This window comes from Onychomys torridus, chromosome 14 (genome assembly GCF_903995425.1).
Source record: "Onychomys torridus chromosome 14, mOncTor1.1, whole genome shotgun sequence".
Taxonomy (NCBI): domain Eukaryota; kingdom Metazoa; phylum Chordata; class Mammalia; order Rodentia; family Cricetidae; genus Onychomys; species Onychomys torridus.
This window is the reverse complement of record NC_050456.1, coordinates 47,552,029-47,576,915: the sequence shown is the minus strand read 5'-3', so window position 1 is coordinate 47,576,915 and position 24,887 is coordinate 47,552,029. Positions and strand designations below refer to the sequence as shown.

Genomic DNA, 24,887 nt, shown 5'->3' with positions numbered 1-24,887 from the left:
ACAAAGGTAATTTCATCTGGGTGTGGTGTCCTATAATCCCAGGACGTGAGAGCTGGAGGCAGGAGGAGGCTAGTTCTAGGACAGCCCAGGCTAAGAGGGAGAGGCCAGGGGGGGGGGGGTGGGAGGGTGGGCAGCAATTCCAGGGCTGGGTGTACTTATGTGTGAGGAGGGCCTGGGTTCTATACCTGACACAGTGGAAAAGAGGGAAGGGTGGGGTGGGGCGGGGGACATTGCACAGAACTTCCTTGAAAATTTAAAAGAGTATTACCCAAGTCCGACCCCTGTTGCGTATATAAGCACCCCATAACTGACAGCTGATATTGCAGCCTACAAACAACAGACAACGCAGCAGTTCCCTGGGCATGTGAGGACATGTGTATGGCTCAGGAACATGCTCTCTGCCATCCCCACATGGCCATTTTCCACAATTACATTTTCTTATTTTTCAGTATTAAAAAAGAAAGTATACGTGCACAGTAAGGCTCCTTCCCACCCCTGTACATAGGCAGTAATTATTTTTCTAGAGCTACCCAGAGTACAGGCATTCACATTCATGCTACACACACACACACACACACACACACACACACACAATATACATGCTATGATGTGTGTGTGTGTGTGTGTGTGTTCATGTATGTATGTATGTGCTGGTATCCTCAGAGACCTGAAGGGGGCGTCAGATGGAATGGAGTTGGAGTTATCATGGAGGTGGGTGCTGGGAACCAAACTCAAATCCTCTGCAAGAGCAGCAAGCCCTCGTAACTGCTGAGCCATGTCTACAGTCCAATACACTATCTTCAGGGTACTTAACGGAAGGACTTCCTCTCAGCACACATCCTTACCGTGTCCCCTAACCCCCAGGCTTTTCAAGAACCTTAATGCATTCTATTATGAGGCCATTACATGATCTTATTTAAGAATCCTTTGTTGATGGACATTTGAGTTGTTTCCAACCTTTTGCTAAAATAAACGATACTACAATGAATATTCAATGAATGTGCCTCATTTTATATGTATCAGTGTATATCTATCTGAAGGATAGTCCTAGCAATGGGATCATAGGATTAAGTAATGTACATTGTAAAGTGTTCTCCCCTGAGGCTCTCCTAATTCATACTTTGGCCAACAGTTAAGTGCCTATTCTCCAAATCAGACTTCAGCTTTGGGTTTTACTCTCAGGGTCTTATTCTGTAGTTCTGTAGCCTAAGCTGGCCTGGAACTTGCTACATGGTAGACTTGCTTTGAATCAATGATCTCCCTTCGTTACCCTTCCAAGTACTAAGATTATAGGGGACGAGCCACCATGCCAGGCCACAATATCAGTTTGGAACCAGCTATCGATAGAGGGCAAGACAGGGTTAGACAGGTTATTGGTCCATCCAGAGACTGCAGGGTGGTGGTTCAACAGCAGCCTGCAGTGAGGGAGGGAGGGAGGGAATCCCTGCATATCTTAACAACCCTTAACTAAGGTCTACTGCATGAAGCATTCTCCACCCTCTGGGGAGCACAGAATTCAATACAGATGCACAGCCTTGTAGAGATAAAGAGGATAATAGATGAGTAATGTCAGCACAAGAAAGACCGAGCAGGCAAGGAGGAAAGAAGGAGAGAGAGAGAAGAAGAATGGGGTAAGGGAAGGGGGGGAGGAGGAGGAAGAGACAAACAGATAAAGAAATAAAAAAGAAAGACGAAAAGAAAAAAACAACACACCATGAATAGCGGGATGAGAGGAACACACTTCTCTCCTTTTGCTGGTGACTTTTTTCAGCCACAAGGGTAGCACATTATTTTAGGCTAATAGTTAATTTTCCTAAGTTTGGGACCAAAGAGTGAACAGTATCACAGCCCAGCTCTGAGTAGGTCCCTTAAGCAGCTAGAGGAGGGCAAGGGACAATATCCCATTTGCAATCTAGAAGGCTTAGATTTGAGTCTTGTCTCCACGTGACCTTTACAGTCTTTCTAACCTTGGGCAAGACGCAATGTTCTGAGCCCTAGTTTCCTCCTCTACAGTGAAAGGTGAATAGACGGATGAATTGAGTGCCGACTCCTTGTACCACACAGTGTGTGTCTGACACAGAAGACAGTCTAGAGAGTCTGGTGCTGAAGAATTGATAGCTATTCCATTGGGGGGGTTGAAATTCAAATAAGGATCTTCCGAGCGTTCTCCTGGAACCGAGACTTTGCCAGTGTCAGCAAGTTTTATGAGGTGGATTCACAGTAGAAGCTGGTGGAGACAAAATCCTGACAGGGAGGAAGTATGCGGAAGGAGCAACAGGGAGAACATTCTATTTCCACAGGAGGGTCTCCGCTGCCTCTGGCCAACCCTCCTTGGGAGACGCACTCCTAAGACTGCTAGGACACAAAGCCCCTGATGTCGCTCAGCGCCCAACCTGTGTGTGCTCTTTTCTGCTTGGCCAACGCGTCGCTAGGAGTCCAGCCTGGTGCCTAAGACCCCTAGGAGAGACACCCAGAAATCACATCAGAAACAACCGAGGACGAGGTGCTGAGAGTGGAGCGGAAGGCTTGAGAGCGGCGAGCACCGAGGTGGAAGGAAGCCCGCACGTACGTCCCGGGGGCCCTTCCCAGGAGCAAGTGGATCAAGCCGGTCCCAAACGGCAGGACCTGCCGCGGGAAGGCTCGCCACCGCCCGCCTCCCAGTGCGGGTGCCCAGGAGCTCCGGGTGGCCTGCGCCTGCCCCGCGGCTCCCAGGTAGGGAGGCACCTGCTCCGGAGTCGCCCTCCCCGCCGCGAGGAGTCAGCCCAGTCCGCCCCGGGCCGAACGCCCACTCCGGGCGGCACACACACACACACCCCCGACCCTCCCGGCCCGCCCCGATCCCCGGCGCCGCTCACCTGAGTGAGCAGCCGGGAGTCCCGCCGCCACCCCGGCCACCACGCGCGCCTCTGCCCCGCAGCGGCTCCAAGCCCAGTTAGTCCCCCGGAGGCCGCCGGGTCTCCGCTGCCCGGCAGCAGGGGTCGGTCGCGGTGGGCGTGGCGGGCCGAGGTCGGAGCCTGGAAGGTCCCCGGAGCTCGGCACAAAGCCCGGCCCCGGCGCCGGCTGCAGCGCCGCGCCCGCTCTGTCCGCACCGCGCTCGGCGGGCAGCTCGCGGCCAGGCACAGGAAATGACCTCAGCAGCCGCAGCCTCCCACCGCGGGGCGCGGCCGGGGCGGCGGGGAGGGCTGCGTGCAGCCACCCACCCACCCCCAAAACAGCTGGGACCCTGGCGGGATGCTCACAAGACAGGACCCTGCCCCTTGAAGGAGGCCCCAGCGAATGGCTAGCCACCTGTAAGCAAGTAGCGCCTGGTTATTGGGAGCAGTCTGTCTATACAGCTGGTCTGTAGTTTGGAGGAGGACGAAGGAGGGAGCGTGTCGCTACAGCTCGCTGGAGAACTTGTTGGCTTGTGTATGGATTACTTATTTTAAAGGCGACGGCCAGGGAGTCAGAAAGGCAAGGAGCCCTTGTTGCAATACCTGAACTCACACCGTAATAAATCACACGTCCAGAGGGAATGGGAACACTCGATGCAAACGAAGGAGCCTAGCAAAAGAGCTAGGAAGGATCTGCGTTGGAATACTACTTCTTTTGACTGGGTTCGGTACCCGGCACCGACAATGAATTAACTGGCTTTCCCAATTCCAAAGACTGAGCAGAAACAGAACACCCCCAGAGCCTGTTTCTCCAAGTGGGTGCTGAAATAGTCACTCCAGGCCCCACAAAGAAAAGTCCCTGACCCCACCCACCCCAGGTTTAAATCTGTATCTGGGGATGGGAGTGGAGCCGGGGAATTACCCTCCTCAGGCATTCTCGTGCACGATTCTGAAAGCTCAGTCAGGCACTGAGGAACGCCGTTAAACTGCGTGGACAATTGGCTTTCTAGGCAAGACCTCTGGGTTTTGTGAGGGTAGACTCATCCATTCACTTTGAAGAAGCAATCTTGGGTGTAAGGTGAATTCAAATACAGAGGGCTAACAGTGGAAACCAGATCTTTCTCCCATCGGGTCCTTTGTCTGGCAGATCACCCTACCGGAACACAACGATTGTCATTATGTATCTATTGTGTTATATACACATATTCATTCACATCCATTCATATTCATATGTTCATATGCATTTGTCTACATCCGTGTATCTGTATTTAAATCTACTTTTAACACTTAGTAAGCAGCGCTTCATTTCACCTCTCCCCGTTCTCTTTTTGATTAATTTTTTTCATTTATTTTACATCCCAAACAGCTCCCCTCCTTCTCCTCCCTTCCCTCCCCCTGCCCCCACCTCCCGTCTACCTGCCTCCTGTCCTCTCTTTCTCTCTTTTGAGACAGGATCACACTATGTAGCCCTGGCTGGTCTGGAACTCTCCCTGCAAACCAGCCTGGCCTTGAACTCGTGGAGGTCTGTCGGCCTCTGCTTCCAGAATGCTGGGACTAAAAAAAAAAAAAAAAAGTGCGCTACCACATCCAACTTCCTTTTTACTCCCGTCGTTATCATTGTTGACACAAGTGTGATATATTAATGCACTTATCTTCGTAATGACAACATTCAAACTTTCGATTGTCCGCTTGTTGTTACAAGTGACCGACAGTGAAGGCTGGAGCTGAGAGGTGGGAAGAATGTCACCTTGGCGTCAATGATCCAGTAGGGCACTCTTGAAAGATGAGGATGAAATCCAGTCTGAACCAATTGGGCCCCTTAGTAATGGCAGAGTTCTGGTACTAGCAGTGATGATGGAACAGGAGGTCACTTGTTTTACACGTTCCTACAGGTGAGATATTTAAAATGGTGGAGAGCAAATTAGCTAAGTGTTTGAGTATTGGCAAGCAGGCACAAAATAGTCACCTACCCTACTTCAAGGCAGGCTGACGGTCAGCCTGCTGATTCATTCAAGGGCAGCAGGGCCCAGATAATCTTCCTGGCTGATGCCATGTTGTGAAAACCACTTATTTCACAAAGGAAAGATTATTTCTAGTATCTCTCAAGCACATTAAGGCCTTGGGGATAGGTTTTGATGGCCTCTGAAGTGCTTATGTAACCAAGCTCTGGAGTGCAGGTTCGAGATTAGAGCACTTCAGATGCTACCCCCACTTCTGGGGGTAGAGAAGGAGTCTGTTCTCATATACACATGCTACAAGGCTGAGGCTGGAATGTTGACTAAATCCATACAGAGTCAGTGTAATAGTATCTTACTCTGGGCTTAGTTTCCTGGACAGCACTGTGGCAAAGAGAGACATCAGTTCAAGTCCGTACTTTGTCACTTTGGCGGCCATGTGATTTTGCTAGATTTTCTCTGTTAATTCTTCTTTTGTAAAGTGTTGTTAGAAATAAATTCTTTAGAGAGATGGCTCAGAGGTTAAGAGCGCTTGCTGTCCTTCCAGAGGACCTGAGTTCAATTCCTATCACCCACATTCTCTAGTGGTTCACAACGGCCTGTAGCCCCTGCTTCCAGGAATGCAGCACCCTTTTCTGACCTCCTTGGGCACCATACATATGGCACATACACACACACACACACACACACACACACACACACACACACAGCCATAAATAAAAATGAAAAGAAAATCTGAAAGACTTGAATGAGATAATATGATATCTGACATTTAGCAGGTAACCTAAGGTAGCTTCTGTTATTCAGTCTTTGAAAAGTATTTGCTGGAGGTCAAATATATACCAGACACTACTGAGTCTGGGGTGGGAGGGTATAAAGATGGTCAAGACAAGCAAGCTGCTCTTAAAGAACAGAACTGCAATCCCTGTCTCTCCTGGATGGAGAAACAGAACTCTAGAATTACAGAGTGATTAACAAGTCGCCTCCTCCTGAGACTGCCAGTCTTTTCTGATCAGGGTTCTGGGCTGCGAAGACCATAACCCTTGCTTCGTTAAAACCTCCACAAACCAAAGTAGCTCTCCTTCTGCCTGCTCCCTTTAGAAGAAGAATAGAGAGGGGCCAGCAGAGGAGAAAGGGGAGAGGAACCCAGACTTCTAGGAATGGGGAAGTAGGGGTAGTCTTAATCTAACCTCTACCTCATAGCCGGTAGCGCATGGCAGCCCTTAGGGAAGTCAGGAGGTCAGTTACTGCTGAACCTTTGGGAGCAGCTAGGGGAATGAATTATAGGTTGAGCCAGAGAAGTGTGAGGTCACCATCCTAAGGTGGGTTAGAAGGGCAGTGATTGGGCATGTAGGGAAGCGTCAGACTGAAGACCTGGGGGTGAGGGGGGAGTATGAATAAATGTTGAAGGCAGATGAGCAAAAGGTATCCTAACTCCAATATTCCCTTTTCTTCCATCTGCTCATTCAGTTCTTCCCCAACACATACAACTTAAGTACTTGCTATTTTCCAAACATTATGCTAAGAAGACACATGTCACCCAGTGAACTCTGGGTATAGACTTTAGAGCTCCATATGCTGACCCTAGACTCTTGGCTATTCCCAGAGGGGTACACAGGATGGACCTGACCACATAGTTAGCTACACATGACCTGTGGAGCCAGGCAGAGGATAAAGAAGGCAGGGCTTTTTCTCTGTAGAACAGCAATCAGTTACTTCCTAAAATGGTATTTAAAAGGTGGAGATCAAGGGGTTAGGGATTTAGCTCAGTGGTAGAGCGCTTGCCTAGCAAGCACAAGGCCCTGGGTTCGATCCTCAGCCCCCTCCAAAACAAACAAACAAACAAACAAACAAAAAAAACCCAAAAAGGTGGAGATCAAAGGCCTGCCCTAGAGTCTGCCATATTATAAGCATGTATGTGCTGTTAGTGAATAAAAAGCAAACCTGAAGGAATAAAGGAAGAAAGGACTAGCATGATGCCTAAAGGTAACAAGAAAGAATGTGATGGAAAGAGAATCTGGTCAAGGAGGACCCCAATGAGTGAATAGACAGAGTCCCAGTCGTACTTCACATTATAACATCCCAAGAGCACTGATTAAAACCATAGATTCCAGGTCCCAACCCTGACCTTTTGAATCAGCAGGCCTGAGGGTGTGTAGGATGCTGTGTCTTCTCTTTCTTAGGACCTGTCTGGTATCTGTATTGACTAGCAAGGCATACATCATATTCTGACATTTCTGCGATCGCCTCAGAGAATAGCAACTACAGAGGGAAACACAGGGTAGAACGGATATAATTACAACATTATGTCAATGCAAAATGATCTGCTGAGCACAGCTGTGGACAAGAAGGAGCCAGGCAGGGGCAGCCCAGTGGATTGAGAACAGAAGAAAGGGAGAAGGGAAACTGAGCTGTGGGCTAGCACTCAGAAAATGAGGGCCAGGAGAATCTAGCTGGTTCTAGATCATTGTAGAGCTTGCATCCCAGTTTTATGTGGTCTTGTTTCTCTATCAGTGTTCATTAGTGATGGAAACAGTGACTGTTCATATCCACTGGGGGAGGGATGAGCTGGGCAGGGACCAGTTCTAAGCGGATGTCAGGTTCTCCAGCAGAGAAGCCCGTGTGGGGAGAGACCCTAGGGATCTAAAAGAAGCCAAGAAAACTCAAGTCAATGACAGAGCTAGCCGTGGTCTTTGGATCCTTTTCAGGGGTAAATATATGGTAACATTGAGTATATGAGTTTCCAGAGGGCAACATGTAATCTCTGGAATCCCACTTCCAGAATCTAAATTGCCGCCTTAGCACTTAGCTTAGTTCTTGGCACTTAAAAAATGCTCACCAGATGCTGACCCCTCAAGCTGAAGAAGTCATCTTTCTCTCTCTCACCCCCTACCTCACCAACTCAACTCCACTTCAGCCTCCACAAGCTCATCTGGGATAACAGCGCAAGAGGTCTGGGGAACGAGGGTTCTGATTTCATATGTCACGTTCGCTGCACATCCACTCTGGGCCAGGAGAAGGAGAGTGTGGAGCACAGCCCAGTCCCAGGCATCTGGCCTTGCAGGATCTCACCATGCTCTCTGGCCTGCCCTCCCCAAGCCCCTGTTTTCTCCAACAGGAAGAGCCCTAAGATCTGGGATGGGGACCTACACAACACACAGGGCTGTGTGTACCAGTTCTTGCTCAGACTCTTTGTTGTGGCCTGTGGATAGCCTCTCCAAGTTCCCATGCCTCAGTTCACCTGGGAAACCAAAGCCAAGCTTTTATGGCTCCTATCCTAATCGACACTTCAGGAGGGCCAGGGTCTGGGAGGGGTACAAAACACCCTGCTTACTAGTGTGAGAATTGCCAGGTGGGAATAAAAGCCATGTCACTAAACATACCCTGGACACAGCCAGCCATTCCAGGGCATTGAGAACAAGGGAGAGTCACTCTGATTTTCTCATTGAGAAACATATATTTACTGCATGTTCCTCTGGGTCTCTGCTAAGTGTTTTATAGGGCATTTGAATAAGAACATCAGGAAGGAAAACATTCTAAGGCGTGATCCTAGTTCTCACAATCCTCTATGCCTGAAGCTGTTTTTATCTCCATTTTATGAGTAAGCTGAACTAAGGAGGCAGATATGCAGCCAAACCAGGATTCAAGCACTGCTCTGCCTGACGATTCCAAGGAACATGCCTTTAGTCACTCTTGGGGCCTACCTCAGGGGTTGATAGGTCTGGCCACACTGGTTTAGTCAGAAGCCAACAGGGCGGCTATCTCCTTCATCAGGTCACGACTTCAGCTGTCACATTCTCCACTCATCAGCCTCGTGCCTTCCTGGACACTGCCAGCTGCTCCTGGTGATGGATCACCTCAGATCTAACCTGTCCTCCCTCTTCTGGGCATGACCCAGAGGGAAATGAGAGGCTATCTCCCAGTGCCATCTAGTGGCCACCATGGCCTGTTTGATCTCCCAAAGGCCCAGAGCACCAACACTGACTCTCAGATGTGCCAAGGGCCAGATCAGTTCCCTTTTGATTTGACCAGGGCGTACTTACATCACCTTCAAACAGACGAGAGTGGAGCTTTAGCTTTAGGCTCTGCTTAAAATGCAGGTGTTTTATTTATTTATTTACTTTTTTTTGTTTTGTTTTTTGTTGTTGTTGTTGTTTTCTTTCAAGACAGGGTTTCTCTGTGTAGTTTTGTGCCTTTCCTGTAACTCACTCTGTAGTCCAAGCTGGAGAAAAGGTCTCATGTAGCCCATTTGGGCTCAAATGACTTTGAACTTTTGATTATTCAGTATGCATCTCCTGAGTGCTTCCTCGGTTTATGTGGTATTAGAGATTGAATCCAGGGCTTCGTGCATGCCAGGAAGGCGCTTTACCAACTGAGCCACATCCTTAACCAGAAGTGAAGAAGACTTTAAAAACTCTCTATAGTGTCCCTACTCCTCTATTTTTTTTTTTTTTCCGAGACAGGGTTTATTCTGTGTAGTTTTGGCTACCTATCCTGGAACTCACTCTGTAGACCAGGCTGGCCTCGAACTCACAGAGATCTGCCTGCCTCTGCCTCCCGAGTGCTAGGATCAAAGATATGTGCCATCGCCGCCCATCTCTACTTTGTTTTTCTGCAGATCTGGGGATTGAACCATGCCTCCATGCTCCCACCATGATAACGGACTGAACCTCTGAAACTGTAAGCAAGCCACCTCAATTAAATGTTTTTCTTATAAGAGTTGCTGTAGTCATGGTGTTTCTTCACAGCAATGAAACCCTAAGAAATACACATAACACAAAACAAATCTTTAAATTTTTTAAAAAATTGAACATGAAATGTCTAAATGCCTAGGCTCTGAGTTTCTTAGTTCAAGTCCAGAAGAGAACTACCACTGCTTCCCTTTTGAGGCAGCACGACCATCAGGTAGACAGCAGACAGACCGTACTTACAGAAAGAGGTTGTAGGGGGAGCAGTACAGGCAGCTTCCTAGGATGGCATTGTTCTTGGGGTGACCCAAGTCAGCTGCTTCTTTCAAGTCCTCCTCAATGCACTATGTTCCACTGGGGAATGCTCAGGTGCCTTCTAGGGTGTTCTGATCCTGGAAACAGATTTTCTGGACATAAGAGTGCATACTTTTATGGACCCAGGGTCTCCAGAACAAAGGACACTCGTGTGAAAACTGTGATTCATTGGAGAAGCAAAATTTTCAGTGTTGAAATAAACCCATTGCAATGCTGAAAATAACTTTACCTAAATGTATTTGTATTTACCCATCAAATGGTAATGGACATGTGTAGGAATGTATCTAAGACCAGAAATTATGTAAAAGGAAGATGACATTTTTTCCTAGGGTCTTTATCTTAAACCCCTGCTTTTACTGACATGTTATTTTGTGATCATTGTGCCCTTTCTTGAGCTAGATCCATTGACTATTTCCCATACATCATGTGTTTAGATACTTTCCGTTGCTGTGATATAACATCATGAACCAAGACAACTTATAGAAGAAAGCATTTAATTGGGTTTATGGTTTCAGAGGGTTCAAGTCCGTGGCAGCAGATAAAAGCATAGTAGCAGGGACAGCCGAGAGATCACAGCTCGAAACTGCAAGCAGGAGGCAGAGAACACACGGAGACTGGCAGGGGTCTTTTGAAAACTCAAAGCCTGCCACCAGTGTGACACGCCTTCCCCAACAGGGCCACACCTCCTAATCCTTCCCAATCAGTTCCACCTACTGAGGACCAAGTATTCAAGCACGTGAGTCCATGGAGCTGTTCTCATTCAGACCACCACCACATCATGTTAAGAGAAGACAGAGGGATCTCCTTAGTATTTATAACAGCAATAGGAGCAAAATAAAGGGAAGGGGAAGGATGCGAACCTTCAGTTATAGCCTAGTAAATAAATATTATTATGGTGTTTCAACTAGATAATAAAGACCATATAGTATTAAAATTTAAGGTAAGAGGTTATATTCATTGATATGGGAAGATTCATTACTTAATGTCATGTGAAACAACTTCTTTAAAAGTATGTAGAATAAAAAAGAGAGAGAGAGAAGGCCTAGAAGAATGGCTGAGCAGTTTGGAGTGTTTATTGCTCTTGTGGAGGACCTGGGTTCAATTCCCAGAACCCATATGGTGGCTACAAACATTGCAACTCCAATTCCAGGGAACCCAGCACACCCTTTTCTGACCTCCCAGGGCACCAGGCATACATGGGGTGCATAGCTATACATGCAGGGAAAACATTCATACACAAAAAATAAAATAAATAAATGTAAAAAAAAAATGGAGTTGGAGAGGGGAATGAATACGATCAAAGTGCATTGTATGAAATTCCCAAAGAATTAAATACAAATATTTAAAAGTAAATGAAGGTATATAGAATATGATTTATAAGCATATATGGAAGACACACACACACACATTACAGTGGGTTTTCTTTGGATAAAGAAATTCAATATAAGCCCACCGGTGGTGGCACACACATTTAATTCCAGCACTCAGGAGGCAGAGGCAGGTGAATCTCTGAGTTTGAGGCCAGCCAGCCTTGCCTACATTGGGAGTCCCAGGAGGGCCAAAGCTACACAGAGAAACCCCGTCTGAAAAACAACAACAAAAAATTATATATATATATATATATATATATATATATATATATATATATATATATATTTCTTTTCTATATTATATGAACATTTTACAAGAAGCATGAATCATTTTTCTAATAAAAGCTACTAAAATGTTTAAGAAGTATTGATCTCATGAGTAAGGGAGAAAGCTAAGATTCAGGGAAGTTGACAACCAACTCAATAAAGCCACAGCCTCCCTGTCCAAGAGTAAATGTGGCCCTATCCTTCAGGTTTAGCGCCAGCCCTTTATGTCCTGTCTCCAGCTGGATGCGATACTGGAGAGCAATATGGCAGCAGGGACCCGGGGGAGTTAGGAATCAATTTTAGGTCAGAGGGGACTCACATGCCTCTAGTATTATGTGGATCCCCTATTATCTCTTCAAAGCAATTAAACTATGACCACAACAGCATTACCGGGTTCCTATTATACACTATGTTCCTGTGGTCTGGCCACTGCCCAAGGATTAAAGAAGCAGCAGACACAAGTCTGGGGACAGAGTTAAGCTGGCCTTTTCTTTCTAATCCGAGCCCATCTCACGTCTCACCAGTGAAAGGCTCTTTACAGCCACTTTCTGCACTTGAGAAAAGAAGGAAGCCAGTGCTGGTTGGGTGTGGCCCAGAGGCCTAGTTTACAGAGGTTCTGGGGAATAACACAGCCAGTGGTTTCTAAGGAGGAAGTCCTGAATCTGTCTCCCTTGTCTGCCTCTTGTCACCCTTTATATCCACCCATATTTGTCCTTACTCTTCACCCCGACCCCCTGATCCCCTTGTGGTCCTTCCTTTGATCTTAGTGCCAGGGTATCATCAAGCTCAATCCAGCAGTTATGGTAGGGATTGGAACCCACAGGGTCTAGTGTGTTTCTAGAACATGAATTTAGATTGAAACAGTGAAAAATAAAGGATGTAATGAAATATTAACAGTCTCTCATACATCCTAGAGAACATGAGTTGGTCCTCATGTTCCACTGAGCAAGCCATTTGTTCTGTTTGGTTGTTTTGAGGGTAGTCTCATGTAACTCAGGTTGACGCTAGCCTGGTATGTCTCCAGGGCTCATTTTGAATTCCTTAAAATTGTTTTGCTTTAAGTGATTTTGTGTACGTGTCATATGCATGAGTGTGCACTATTGTATGTGTGAGTGTGGGTGCACGCGTGCTGTGGAGCATGTGTGTAGGTCAGAGGGCAGGCTTTGGGTTTGAGAGAGGAGCTCTTGGCTGCTCCATAAATTGGAGTAGCTGGTGTCAAGCTCCTGGAGGCTCTCCTGTCTCTACTTCCTGTTTCTGGTGGGGCCTCTGGGGTTACAGATGGCAGTTATGGGGACCCAAACTCAGGTTGTTAGGTTTATGTGCAACAGGGTGGTGTGTTTTGTTTTGTTTTTGGTGCTTTTTTTTTTTTTTTTCTTCTTCACTGAACTGTGTCCCAGGTTCTGGCCTAGAACTCATCTCCCTGCCTCCACCTCCCAAGTGCTGGGATTACAAGCACGCACCACCACACCAATTCTGTTTTTTTGAGATAGGACCTCACTTTGCATACAAGGACAATTCTGCTTTTTTGAAATAGGACCTCACTCTGCAAACAAGGATGGCCTCAAACCAAAGGTGATCTTTTGTCCCCACTCCCCGAAAAGCTGGGGTTACAGGAGGGTACCCCACTAAGTAACAGTTTCCTTTTTAGGCTATCCTCTAAACACACATCCATTACAAAAGACACACCCCATTTGTGCTCCTATCTCTGAGTCACTGGAAACCCCGAGTTCTCCCCCTTCCTAATCCCAGCCCTCCCCCTAGTCTCCCAGGGGGAACTCACAGATCTGTATTTTGATGTCACTGCTCAGGCCTATAAAGAAGGGGGAAATATCCTATCAAAGACCTTTCTGTGCCTTCCCCAGACCTGTACTTTGTGAAGAGTATATCTATCTGACCTTGACCTGTGATGTGAGCCAGAAAGAGGAACAGTAGTGTTTTGAGGGAGAGGAGGTGCCTTGATGTGTAAACGCTGGTCACTTTGGAGCTCAAACTAGAGAGTTTACTTTGCAAACAAAGTGTAGTAAAGAATAAGGCCTGGCTGTGGAATCAGCCCTGCAACAGAACACAAATAACCACGGGCTCTTCACTGCACAGAAGGAGAGAATTTGAAGCATTCTCTTGGAGTTGGGGTAAGTTACAAACCATCTTGTATTGTTGTTTCTTGTTCTCCCCATCCAGAATGCATAGGTATAAATCTTTGTTACCTATGGGATCTAAATTTTCAGCAAAATTCATAGTACATCAATGGACGTTGAGTAGAAGTTTCTAGAACCTTGTCCCCCAAACAGCACAGTCTTAATTAAGCAAGAGAGGACAGTAAATGCATTTTGTTTGTTTGTTTGTTTGTTTTTCGAGACAGGGTTTCTCTGTGTAGTTTTGGTGCCTTTCCTGGATCTCACTCTGTAGCCCAGGCTGGCCTCGAACTCACAGAGATCTGCCTGCCTCTGCCTCCCGAGTGCTGGGATTAAAGGCATGTGCCACCACCACCCCGCCAGTAAATGCAGATTTATTAATCAATTAGCATCTGAAGCTAATAGGATGTCTCAGGTAAATCAGTTTCCCAGGCAGGATAGACTCCATGGGATCATCAGCTCCCCAGAATTATGTGGCTTTTCCTAAGGTGACTGAGTTCTCCATGGGCCAAGACAAGGATGGTGACAAGCATGGAGCCAGATTTTACCCTACTTTCTGGGATGCAATCCACATGTCTTGGTGCCCCAGCTCCAACCAGCTCTCAACCAGCTCCTGGGGAAAGAATCTCAGGACTCACATCTACAAAAAATATTTTCCCATTGTACCTCATCCTAGGACCTAGCAGAGCTGGTGATCTGGGCTTGGAATGAGATGTTGTGATAGAAATTCTTAGCCTATTAATGTTGCCAAGTCCCAAGATACCTTTCTGTGATTGCTATGTCTGGCTGAAATTTCCCTTTGAACTGATATGGTAAAGTTGGGACAAGCACACAGTGTCCCTGGGGTGGGGGTGGGGGCGGGGCTTGGTGTAGGATGGCTGAGACAGCTGCATGAAAGCTTTGAGTTGAGAAGCCTTCTGCGGCCATGCTCTCCTCAACAATACTCCTTTGTCCCTCCTCAGACGGCTGAGCTCCCTGTATCCTGGCAAAGGGAGGCACAGAGGGGAGGGAAGCCATCAGCTTAGAGTTTGGTTTTTAATCTCCAGGGCGGAGATTCTGTTCCTTGTGGCCAGCGTCTGGATTGGCTGGATCAGAAAGGACCACAGCAGAATAGGGGTGGAAAAGTGTGTGTGTGTGTGTGTGTGTGTGTGTGTGTGTGTGTGTGTGTGGTGTGAAATGGAGCTCTCCCCATGATTCTAGTCAACTCTCTTCCCAGTTAAACCCACACTTAGATGTCTGAAGTGATGTGGTTTCGATGTGTGTTCCTATTCTCGTTTTACATTTTCCCCTTTTATATCATATTTTATTTATTGATTTGAGGCCAGGTTTTACTCAAGGCTGGCCTCAAACTTGCTATATAGCCAAGGACAACTTGCATTTTTCCTCTTGACCTCCGGTTGTAGAATATTATTTCAAAGTGTGTTACTTTTGTTTATGCTGCATTTGTTTAACTCTGTGAAGCTGTGTTACTGTGCCTGTGGAAAACACCCAATTGTCTAATAAAGAGCTGAATGGACAATAGCAAGGCAGGATAGGTGGGGCTGACAGGCAGAGAGGATAAATAGAAGGAGAAAACTGGGAGGAAAGAAAGAAGAGCAAGAGGGATCAAGGAGGAGGACATTAGGGGCTAGTGACCCAGCCACCCAGCCGCCTAGCCACACAGCCACACAGCCACACAGCCGCCTAGCCACCCAGCCACACAGCCACCCAGGCACCTAGCCATAAGGCCACACAGCCACACAGCCACTCAGCCACACAGCCACATAGCCACACAGCCACCCAGCCGCCCAGCCGCCCAGCCACACAGCCACACAGCCACACAGCCACACAGCCACACAGCCACCCAGCCACACAGCCACACAGCCACCCAGCCACACAGCCGCCTAGCCACCCAGCCACCGAGCCACCCAGCCGCCTAGCCACCCAGCCACCCAGCCACACAGCCACACAGCCGCCTAGCCACACAGCCACTCAGCCACACAGCCACCCAGGTACCTAGCCATACAGCCACCCAGCCACCCAGCCACCTAGCCATACAGCCACACAGTCACACAGCCACTTAGCCACACAGCCACCCAGCCACCCAGCCACACAGCCACACAGCCACACAGCCACCCAGCCACACAGCCACACAGCCACACAGCCACACAGCCACACAGCCACACAGCCACACAGCCACACAGCCACACAGCCACACAGCCACCCAGCCACACAGCCACCCAGCCACCCAGCCGCCTAGCCACACAGCCACCCAGCCACCTAGCCACACAGCCACCCAGCCACCTAGCCACACAGCCACCCAGCCACCTAGCCACACAGCCACACAGCCACCCAGCCACCTAGCCACACAGCCAACCACAGAGTAAGACAGAAAGAAAGATAAACAGAAACAGAAAAAGGGAAAAGCCCAGAGGCAAAAGATAAATGAGTTAAGAAGAGCTGGCAAGAAACAAGCCAAGCTAAGGTCAGGCATTTATGATTAAGAATAAGCCTCTGTGTGCGATTTATTTGGGAGCTGGGTGGTGGGCCCCCTAAAAGAGTAAAAAAGTAAATAACCAACAGCACCTCCACCTCCCAGAGTGCCGGGATTTCACAGGCTGAGGTTACAGGCATGTCCCACCACTCCCAGTCACATGGTGCTGGGGGTCAAACCCAGGACTTTGTGCCACTTTAGAGGGCAGTTTGGAGACTTCTCAGACCACACATATTCTCACTGTGTGATCCAGCCCTTAAGATCCTTGGTCTTCACCCAAAGCAGCTGAAAAAAGTATGCCCATATCCAAACTCACACATCATTTCTATCGCCTTTGTTCTTATGTATTTATTCATTTTGAGGTCTCACTATGTCACTCTGGTTGGTCTGAACGTGCTATGTAGACCAGGCTAGACTAATTCACAGAGATCCTCTTGTTTCTGTCTTCCAAGTGCTAAGATCAAAGGTAGGTGCCACCATGCCTGACCCTCCTATGTTTGTCCTTTTTGTATTACATTTATTTGTTTGTTTGTTTGTTTATTATTTATTTATTTATTATTTATTGGGGGGCACATATGTGGAGGTCGGAGGACAACTTGTGTGAATGAATTCTTTTCCGGCACCATGTGGATCCCACATGTAACAGGCACATTTACCTGCTGAGCCATCTCACTGACCTCCCAAGCCCCCCCCCCCCCCCCCCCCGTTTTCCCTCTGGGGTACTGGGACCTGTGCCACCACACCCAGATTGTTGTCACGGTGTTGCAGATTAGGCTTGCTCATTTGAAGCACATGCCTACAGCCCCAACTCTAATAATCTTGCTCTTAATTACCAAAAGGTGGAAACCACAAGGATGTCCTGAGTTCAATTCCCAGCATCCACATGGTGGCTCACAACCATCTGTAATGACATCTGGCGCCCTCTTCTGTGTACATAATAAATAAATAAATCTTTAAAAATAAATAAATAAAATAAAAACTATACAGGGGGAGTTTGTGGGTGTATAAGTGAAGCAAGATTTGCCACAATGAAGCTAGGATATGGAATATTTAAATTCCTTATGCAAAAAAATGTACTACCAAACCATAGGACAATAGGGAGAAGATATAAATACATATTACTAAATGGAAGAAGCCTATTTGAAAAGACTATAGAAAGTATGGCTCCAAATATATGAAATTATGAAGGCAAGACTTTGGAGGCAATGAAAAGATTTGTGGTCACCATGGGCCTAGTGGCCAAGGCAAGCACAGAGGATTTCTGTGGCAGTGAAAATATTCTGTATAATATGCTACACTACTGCTAGGCACTCATCCTTATCCAAATCCCTGGAATGTGTAAGCGAATCCTCGTGTGAACTATGGACTTTGGTAATAACAATGAGCTGAGGTTGTGTCTTAGTGACTGTCCTATTGCTGTGAAGAGACACCACAACCAAGGCAGTCTATAAAAGAGAACATTTAGTGGGGGACTTGCTTAAGGTGAGTCCATGATCATCATGGAGGGAAACATGGCGTCAGGCAGGCAATGCTCTAAAGCAGTAGCTGAGAGCTTCATCCTGATCTATAGGCAGGAGGCAGAGAGAGGCTTTTAAACTTCAGAGCCCACCCCCAGTGACACACCTCCTGCAACAAGCCGCGCCTCCCAATCCTTCCTAAAACAGTCCACCAACAGAACAAAACTTAAATATATGATCCTATGGGGGCTGTTCTTATTCAAACCTCCACAGGCAGATTGTGGTAGATGTGCCATCCCGGTGGAAGGATGTTGATGTGGGTGGTGTTTGGCTTGGATTGTCTTGGAATATATAGAAAAACCTCTGTAGCATCTGCTCTGTTTTGCTGTAAACCAGAAAACACTCCCAAAACACAAACTTTAAGGCTAGGCGTATAGTTGAATGGCACCACGCTTGTCTAGCATGTGGGAGGCCCTGAGTTCTATCCCCAGTACAGAGGGTTGTGGGAGAGCTCAGAGTGCTTGTGCACACCCATAATCCTAGGTACTCAAGGCACTAAGGCAGGAGGATTACCTGAGTTCTGGAGAACTCAGACTAGGCAACACAAGACTCTCACTTAAAACCAAACAACGATAAAATTGAATTTTGTCCCTAACCACTGTACCAGAGCTACCTTTAGCTCTCTAAGCTGCGGTCAAAGGAGAACTGGATAAGTTAGGGGTCCCTCACACTTTGGCTCATACAAAACATCCAGGAAGCAACTGGCTACAAAAACCATATGGAAGAGTGCGCCCTCTACTGGAGGGGTGAAGAAACGTCATCGTGACGGGCCTGGAATGGTGGAGCTGGGAGAAATGAGAATGGATTCACCGACTCTTCCTGCAGGGCCTGGTGTGAGGAATTCCTCTGGCTGTCAAACCAGATCTGGGCTTCCAGAACACAGCCCTCAGTGCTTTGCAGAAGGCAAAAGAGACCTCTCTGGCGAGGCTTTTTGAAGACACCAGCCTATGTGCTAGCCAAGTCAAGCCCGTAGCCACTGTGCCAGAAGACATCCCTCCCTAAGGCTGGGCCGGCTGTGAGGGGGAAATCTCATTTTGAAAACAAGTTTTCCCTTTTCCTCCTGTCATTGGTAGTTATGAGCATTAGGTTTTCTTCTTAAACTTTCAATCAAAAGGTACCTAAGTATATGATTGTAAAGGGAAAAATAGGGGACAGAAATCATCTACTGGTAGTTTTTTCCCCTCATTCATTTTTGTGTAAATGTTTAATATAAATGCAGGATGTTAAAATGTTAATGCAAGTCAATGTTTCTGTGAACAAGGTTCAAGAATTTTAATAAACCTGATAAAATTGTAAATAAACCTGATAAAATTTTCTAGACAATGCCAGTACTTGGATTTGTAAAAAAAACAAGAACAAAATAAAATGTCTTATTGATGGCAACTAAATGGTATTTGTAGCAGATTCTGTCTGTTCACTATACTTTTCTGAGTTGTCCTACAGGCAAATACATGCTTTTCTAAATTGTATGTGCACGGGCTGTGTGTGTGGGGTGTGTGTGTGTGTGTGTGTGTGTGTGTGTGTGTGTGTGTGTGTATAGGTGTGTGTGTGTATATATGGGTATATGTGTGTGTGTGTGTGTGTATGGGTGTGTGTGTATATATGGGTATATGTGTGTGTGTATGGGTGTGTGTGTGTGTATATATGGGTATATGTGTGTGTGTATGGGTGTGTGTGTGTATATATGGGTATATGTGTGTGTGTATGGGTGTGTGTGTGTGTGTGTGTGTGTGTGTGTCTGTTTATGGGTGCTCCTGCCACTGAGTGTTTATGGAGATTGAAGGACTGTTTCCTCCTACTACGTGGGTCTCAGGAGTCATCAAATTTGGTGGCAAATGCCTTTGCCCACTGAGCCATCTCTCCAGCCCTCAAGTACATGTTTTGTTTTTTGTTTTTTCTTTTCTTTTTATTGTTAGTCTTCTGTACCGTCCCTGTAACTTTGCTACTAAGATACAGTAAACTACAGAATTAATTAAATTAATAAAACAGAGATAAAGTAGAAATGAAGGAATGGGGAGGGGAGAAAGGAAGGAAAGAAAGGAAGAGATGAAAGAAAGGAAACGGGCAAGAACTGCCGGGAGGCGGTGGCGCACGCCTTTAATCCCAGCACTCGGGAGAGAGAGGCAGGCGGGTCTCTGAGTTCGAGGCCAGCCTGGGCTACAACGTGAGTTCCAGGAAAGCCAGAGCTACACAGAGAAATCCTGTGTCAGAAAACAACAAGAAGACAGCATTAGTTTAGAGGGCACCAGGTCAGGAGTAACTCAGAAGTAAAGCTGCTTGCTTGCCTTCTCAGGGACGTCTGGAATCTGCTCAGCAGCCTTCCCCTTCATGTTGGTAACAGACTTCCGACTTCCGTTTCACTGCTCACCTCTCACCTACAATGGCTGATACCCGGAGGACCCTGCTGGGACTTTCCATGGCCGAGAGGAAAAGTGTGTCTGACCTAACACAGGAAAACTGTGAACAGAAACAATGAAAAGTTGGAATCTAGTGTTTCTGGTGGCAGAAAGCCTGGAGGAGATAGACCTCAGTAACTTCTCAGGAGCTTCACTCCCCAAACTGACCTAGTCTGAATTGCACGCACACACGTGACTTCGCCTCTTTTTTTTTGAGGCGATATCACTCATTGACCAGGAGCTCATCAAGTGGGCTAGGCTGCCTGTCCAGTGATTCCTATCGATCCACCTGACGACGTCTTCGCAGCATAGCGATGGTAAACCCATGACATCATGCCCAGTGTTTGTTTTTCCTTTTGTTAAAAATGTATGGTATTTTGCCTGCATATATATCTAGTTACAGACAGTTGTGAACTGCCATGTGGATGCTGGGAATTGAATTCAGGTTCTCTGGGGGAGCATCCAGTTTTCTTAATCACGGAGCCATCTCTCCAGCCCCTAATGTAAGCTTTTTTTATTTTTTATTTTTTATTTTTCCGAACCCAGGGCAAGCGCTCTACCACTGAGCTAAATCCCCAACCCCAAGACAGGGTTTCTCTGTGTAGCTTTGCACCTTTCCTGGAACTCGCTTTGTAGACCAGGCTGGCCTCGAACTCACAGAGATCCACCTGCTTCTGCCTCCTGAGTGCTGGGATTAAAGGCGTGTACCACCACCGCCCAGCTTGTTTTTTCTTTTCTTTTCTTTTCTTTTCTTTTCTTTTCTTTCTTTCTTTCTTTCTTTCTTTCTTTCTTTCTTTCTTTCTTTCTTTCTTTCTTTCTTTCTGTATATGATGAGGGCTCAAACATAGCTTTTCATGTTTGCAAGGCAATCATTTCACCAACTGAACATTCTCTCTGGCTCCTCATCAGAATTCCTGCAAACTTTAAAAACAAAAAAACAAAAAACAACATAAACCCAGACTTGGTGGCGCATGCCATTAATCCCAGCACTTGGAAAGCAGAGGCAGGAGGATCTCTGTGAGTCTTACTTGGGCCAACCTGGTCTACATAATGAGTTCCAAACCAGCCAGGGCTACAAAATGAAACCCTTCCTCAAACAAAAACTTTTGAAAAATGATGTGTGTACATTGGCGTGTGTGCTATGGGACGCATGTAGAGGTCAAAGGTCAATTCTGTGGACTTAGTTTTCTCTCTTTACCTTCCCATGGCTTCCAGGGATCTACTTCCAGTCCTCGGGCTTTCATGGCAGGCCTTGGCCCACCAAGTCATTGTGGCAAGCTTGTTCGTTTGTTTTTGTTTTCAACAACCCCTTCTATCTGTGAACCTCCTGATCACCTACGTATCGTCCTAATATTTATTATTTTTAGATTTACAATATCTATAAACTGCACATGGTGGCATACACCTGAGGTAGAGGATCAGAATTTCAAGGTCATCTCCAGCTACACAGCAAGCTCACCTGACCTATGTGAGACCCTAGTCAAAGATACAGAGTCATCGTCCTGGGCCTCTTTGGGTATCCGTTCTTTCCTTTTTGAAGAAAAGTTTGTTAGTTGGAAGTGGTAAGGCATGCCTATAATCTCAGCATGTGGGAAGTCGAGGCAAGAGGATTGTCATGAGTTCAAAGCCAGACTAGGCAATAGAGTGAGAAGACTTCCTTTTTGGGGGGCCCAGGGTGTTGCACAGACTCCCATTTTTAAATGCTAGCATGTTACTTTGACTCTCACCAAGAGCAATAGACTCCTCTCTCTCTCTCTCTCACCTAACTTGTTTTCCTATAAAGCCCGTCCAATGTTCTCTCCGATCTGCCTCACTTCTCTTATCACGGCATCTTCAGCAGACTGCATGTGGTCCTTTCCTGGTCTCCAGTTTCTGTGCCCAGACTCTTTCTTATCTGGCTACAGGCCAGTCTCCGCAGAAATTATTCTCTTGAGCCATATCTTTCCTGACTCGTGGTCAAAGGGCAACCCTAGGGAACTAGTCCTCTATAACAAGCATAAAGAAAGCTTTCTGGCCAGGCGGTGGTGGTGCATGCCTTTAATCCCAGCACTCGGGAGGCAGAGCCAAGCGGATCTCTGTGAGTTTGAGGCCAGCCTGGTCTACAGAGCGAGATCTAGGAAAGGCACCAAAACTACACAGAGAAACCCTGTCTCGGAAAAAAAAAAGAAAGAAAGAAAGAAAGAAAGAAAGAAAGAAAGAAAGAAAGAAAGAAAGAAAGAAAGCTTTCTGAATCCCCTCAAAAGTCACCAAGAACATCCCTTATGCTGGAGACGAGAGTAAGCCCTTTGTGGATGGTTTGCTTTATAAGAAAAGCAGAAATCCCTAGGAAAATATGCCCAAGAACTTAGTTTGAGCAATATATTTTAAAGGCTACATAGATACTGTCTCAGTTAGGATTACTATTGCTTCGACAAAACACCGTGACCAAAAAGCAAGTTGGGGAGGAAAGGGTTTATTTGGATTACACTTCTGTAGTGATGTGCATCAGTAAAGGAAGTCAGGACAAGAACATAAACAGGGCAGGAACCTGGAGGCAGGAGCTGATGCAGAGGCCATGGAGGGGTGCTGCTTACTTGCTTGCTTCCTCTGGCTTGCTCAGACTTTCTTATCGAACCCAGGAATACCAGTCCAGGGATAGCACCACCCATAGTGGGCTCAGCCCTCCCTCACCAATCACTAGTTAAGAAAATGCCTCACAGCTGGATCTTATAGAGGCATCTTCTCAATTGAGGTTCCTTCCTTTCAGATGACTAACTTGTGTATCAAGTTGACATTAAGACTAGCCAGCACACACACTGAAGGCATTTTTATTCTTGCGTCGTGGGGGTAGACAGGAGGTGTAAAGGTAACTCTTTGCTGTGGCAGGGACTTTCTATGATGGTGTTATTGGTGCTATTAGGTACTTTGTGCCTGGCACCATACAAGGCACTTTTTTTTTTTTAAAGATTTATTTATTTATTATTTATACAATGTTCTGCCTGTACACCAGAAGAGGGCACCAGATTTCATTACAGGTGGTTGTGAGCCACCATGTGGTTGCTGGGGATTGAACTCAGGACCTCTGGAAGAACAGCCAGTGCTCTTAACCTCTGAGCCATCTCTCCAGCCCCCACAAGGCACCTTTTTACAAATCATCTTACTCACACGACATCCTAGAGTGGGTATCGTCGCCATGTTCACTTTGCAGATGAGGAAATAGGCTGAGATGGATGAGCTGCCTTAAGATAGCCAACTAAAATGTGGAGTCTGAATTCAAATCCAGGCCTGCAGTGCTGCAAAAATCCTAATTAAGTTTCCTCCCCCATTTGTGTGTGTGTGTGTATGTGTGTGTGTGTGTGTGTGTGTGGTGTGCATGTATGCATGAATTTCTGTGGGTAAACCTGTGTGCCTATGCATTTGGAGGGCCCAGGTTGATTTCAGGAACCATTCTCTTCCAGTTCATTCACCGAGACAAGGCCTTTCAATCAAACTTAGAGCTACTGATATGGCTAGTCTTGCCTGCCATCTTGTTTTAAAGATCCTCTGTCTTTGACTTGGGCTGGAATGACAGGCAAGTCCCCATGCCCATCCAATGTTTATGTGAGTCTCTGGGGATCCAAACTCTGGTCCTCAGGCTTGCATGGCAAGTACAGCCATATCCCTGGACCCAAGGGGTGTGTGTGTGTGTGTGTGTGTGTGTGTGTGTGTAGATAATGCCTATCATTTGTACTTATGTGTATACATACACACACACACACACACACACACACATACACACACACACACACACACACACACACACACACACACACACACACGACAGAACTGTGTGTGCAAAATATATGCCTATGTGGCCCACCACACCGATCCATTGGCTTTTGAAGACGAGGGAAAGGGACTGGCATTCTCGGGCCATATGAGTGTGGGGTCTTGGTCTTTCTCAGGGCCCCTCTACCTTTAATGCATACTTGAGTCCTACAGCCATGATTTTATGGTGCTTACCTTCAGCTGGGGCCACTCTCCAGCTCCTTGCCTCGACACTGCCCAAAGGTCTGAGCAGCATTCTTTGGGTGGAAAGCCTGGGGACCCACTCACTGCTGTGGGCGCTATTTATAGGTTCCCTGCTGCCGCAGACTGCTCTGTCCTGGGTATGACTGATTTCATTTCTCATCTCAGTGCAGGTGGAAAAGACCTTGGTTAGGGCATTGTAAGACCCGAGTTTGAGTTATATTCTCCTCTTACTGGCAGCGTAACCTTGACGAAGTTACACAGATTTTATTTCCCCATTTATGTAATGAGAGATAGAAATAGCTGCCCTGCCCAAGGAGAGGTCAGCTGTGTAAACTGTTGTTAAGAGGAAATGATCCCTTTTAAAGAAGGGAGGAAAATCCCATGGGAATGGTGACCCAAGATGGCACGGTGCTCAGCCGGTGTCTCTATTCCTGACTCTTCCTGTGCGTTTTGCCACTGGCATCTTGTTCCAGACGAAGGATGGAAATATTAATATTACATGAAAATGTTTCCTTTGACCTCAAAGTTTATTTTTTGCATCCATTTTTGTAAAGAAAAAGAAATGCATTTTGTGGGCCCTTAAAAATATTGCTGGCACTAGGTACTGTGCCTTCTGGACCTGATACCTAAGTTGCCGGGAATTCAGAATGCTGCCCGTAGCTCTTCACACCTTCCTCTGCACGGTGCTGCCCTCCAGAGCCCAGCAGAGAGCCACGCTGCTGCCAAAGAGAGGTCTAGGAGACTTTGGTCCATGGCACAAGGGGCAGAGGATGCCCGCCCACCCACCCCCATCAGCTCAACCCTGCTGCTAGGTTTTCTGAGGTCACTCCGGCCAAATGTCTGTCAGGAGTGCAGTCTTATGTCTTTCTGACAAGGTCCAGGGTCTAGCCCACATGAGTGCTTGTAATCCT

General features: G+C 46.8%; 1 protein-coding gene across 3 annotated transcripts in view; it reads right to left on the bottom strand.

Moving 5' to 3' along the window:
• Plekhh1 (pleckstrin homology, MyTH4 and FERM domain containing H1) overlaps positions 1 to 3,115 on the bottom strand; it is a 50,854-nt gene extending 47,739 nt beyond the window's left edge. For all 3 annotated transcript variants that reach the window (XM_036205846.1, XM_036205847.1, XM_036205848.1), the window contains exon 1: positions 2,856 to 3,115. The gene's annotated coding sequence lies outside the window, so the exon portion shown is untranslated. The remainder of the gene's footprint in view (positions 1 to 2,855) is intronic.
• Between the last annotated feature and the right edge of the window lie 21,772 nt (positions 3,116 to 24,887).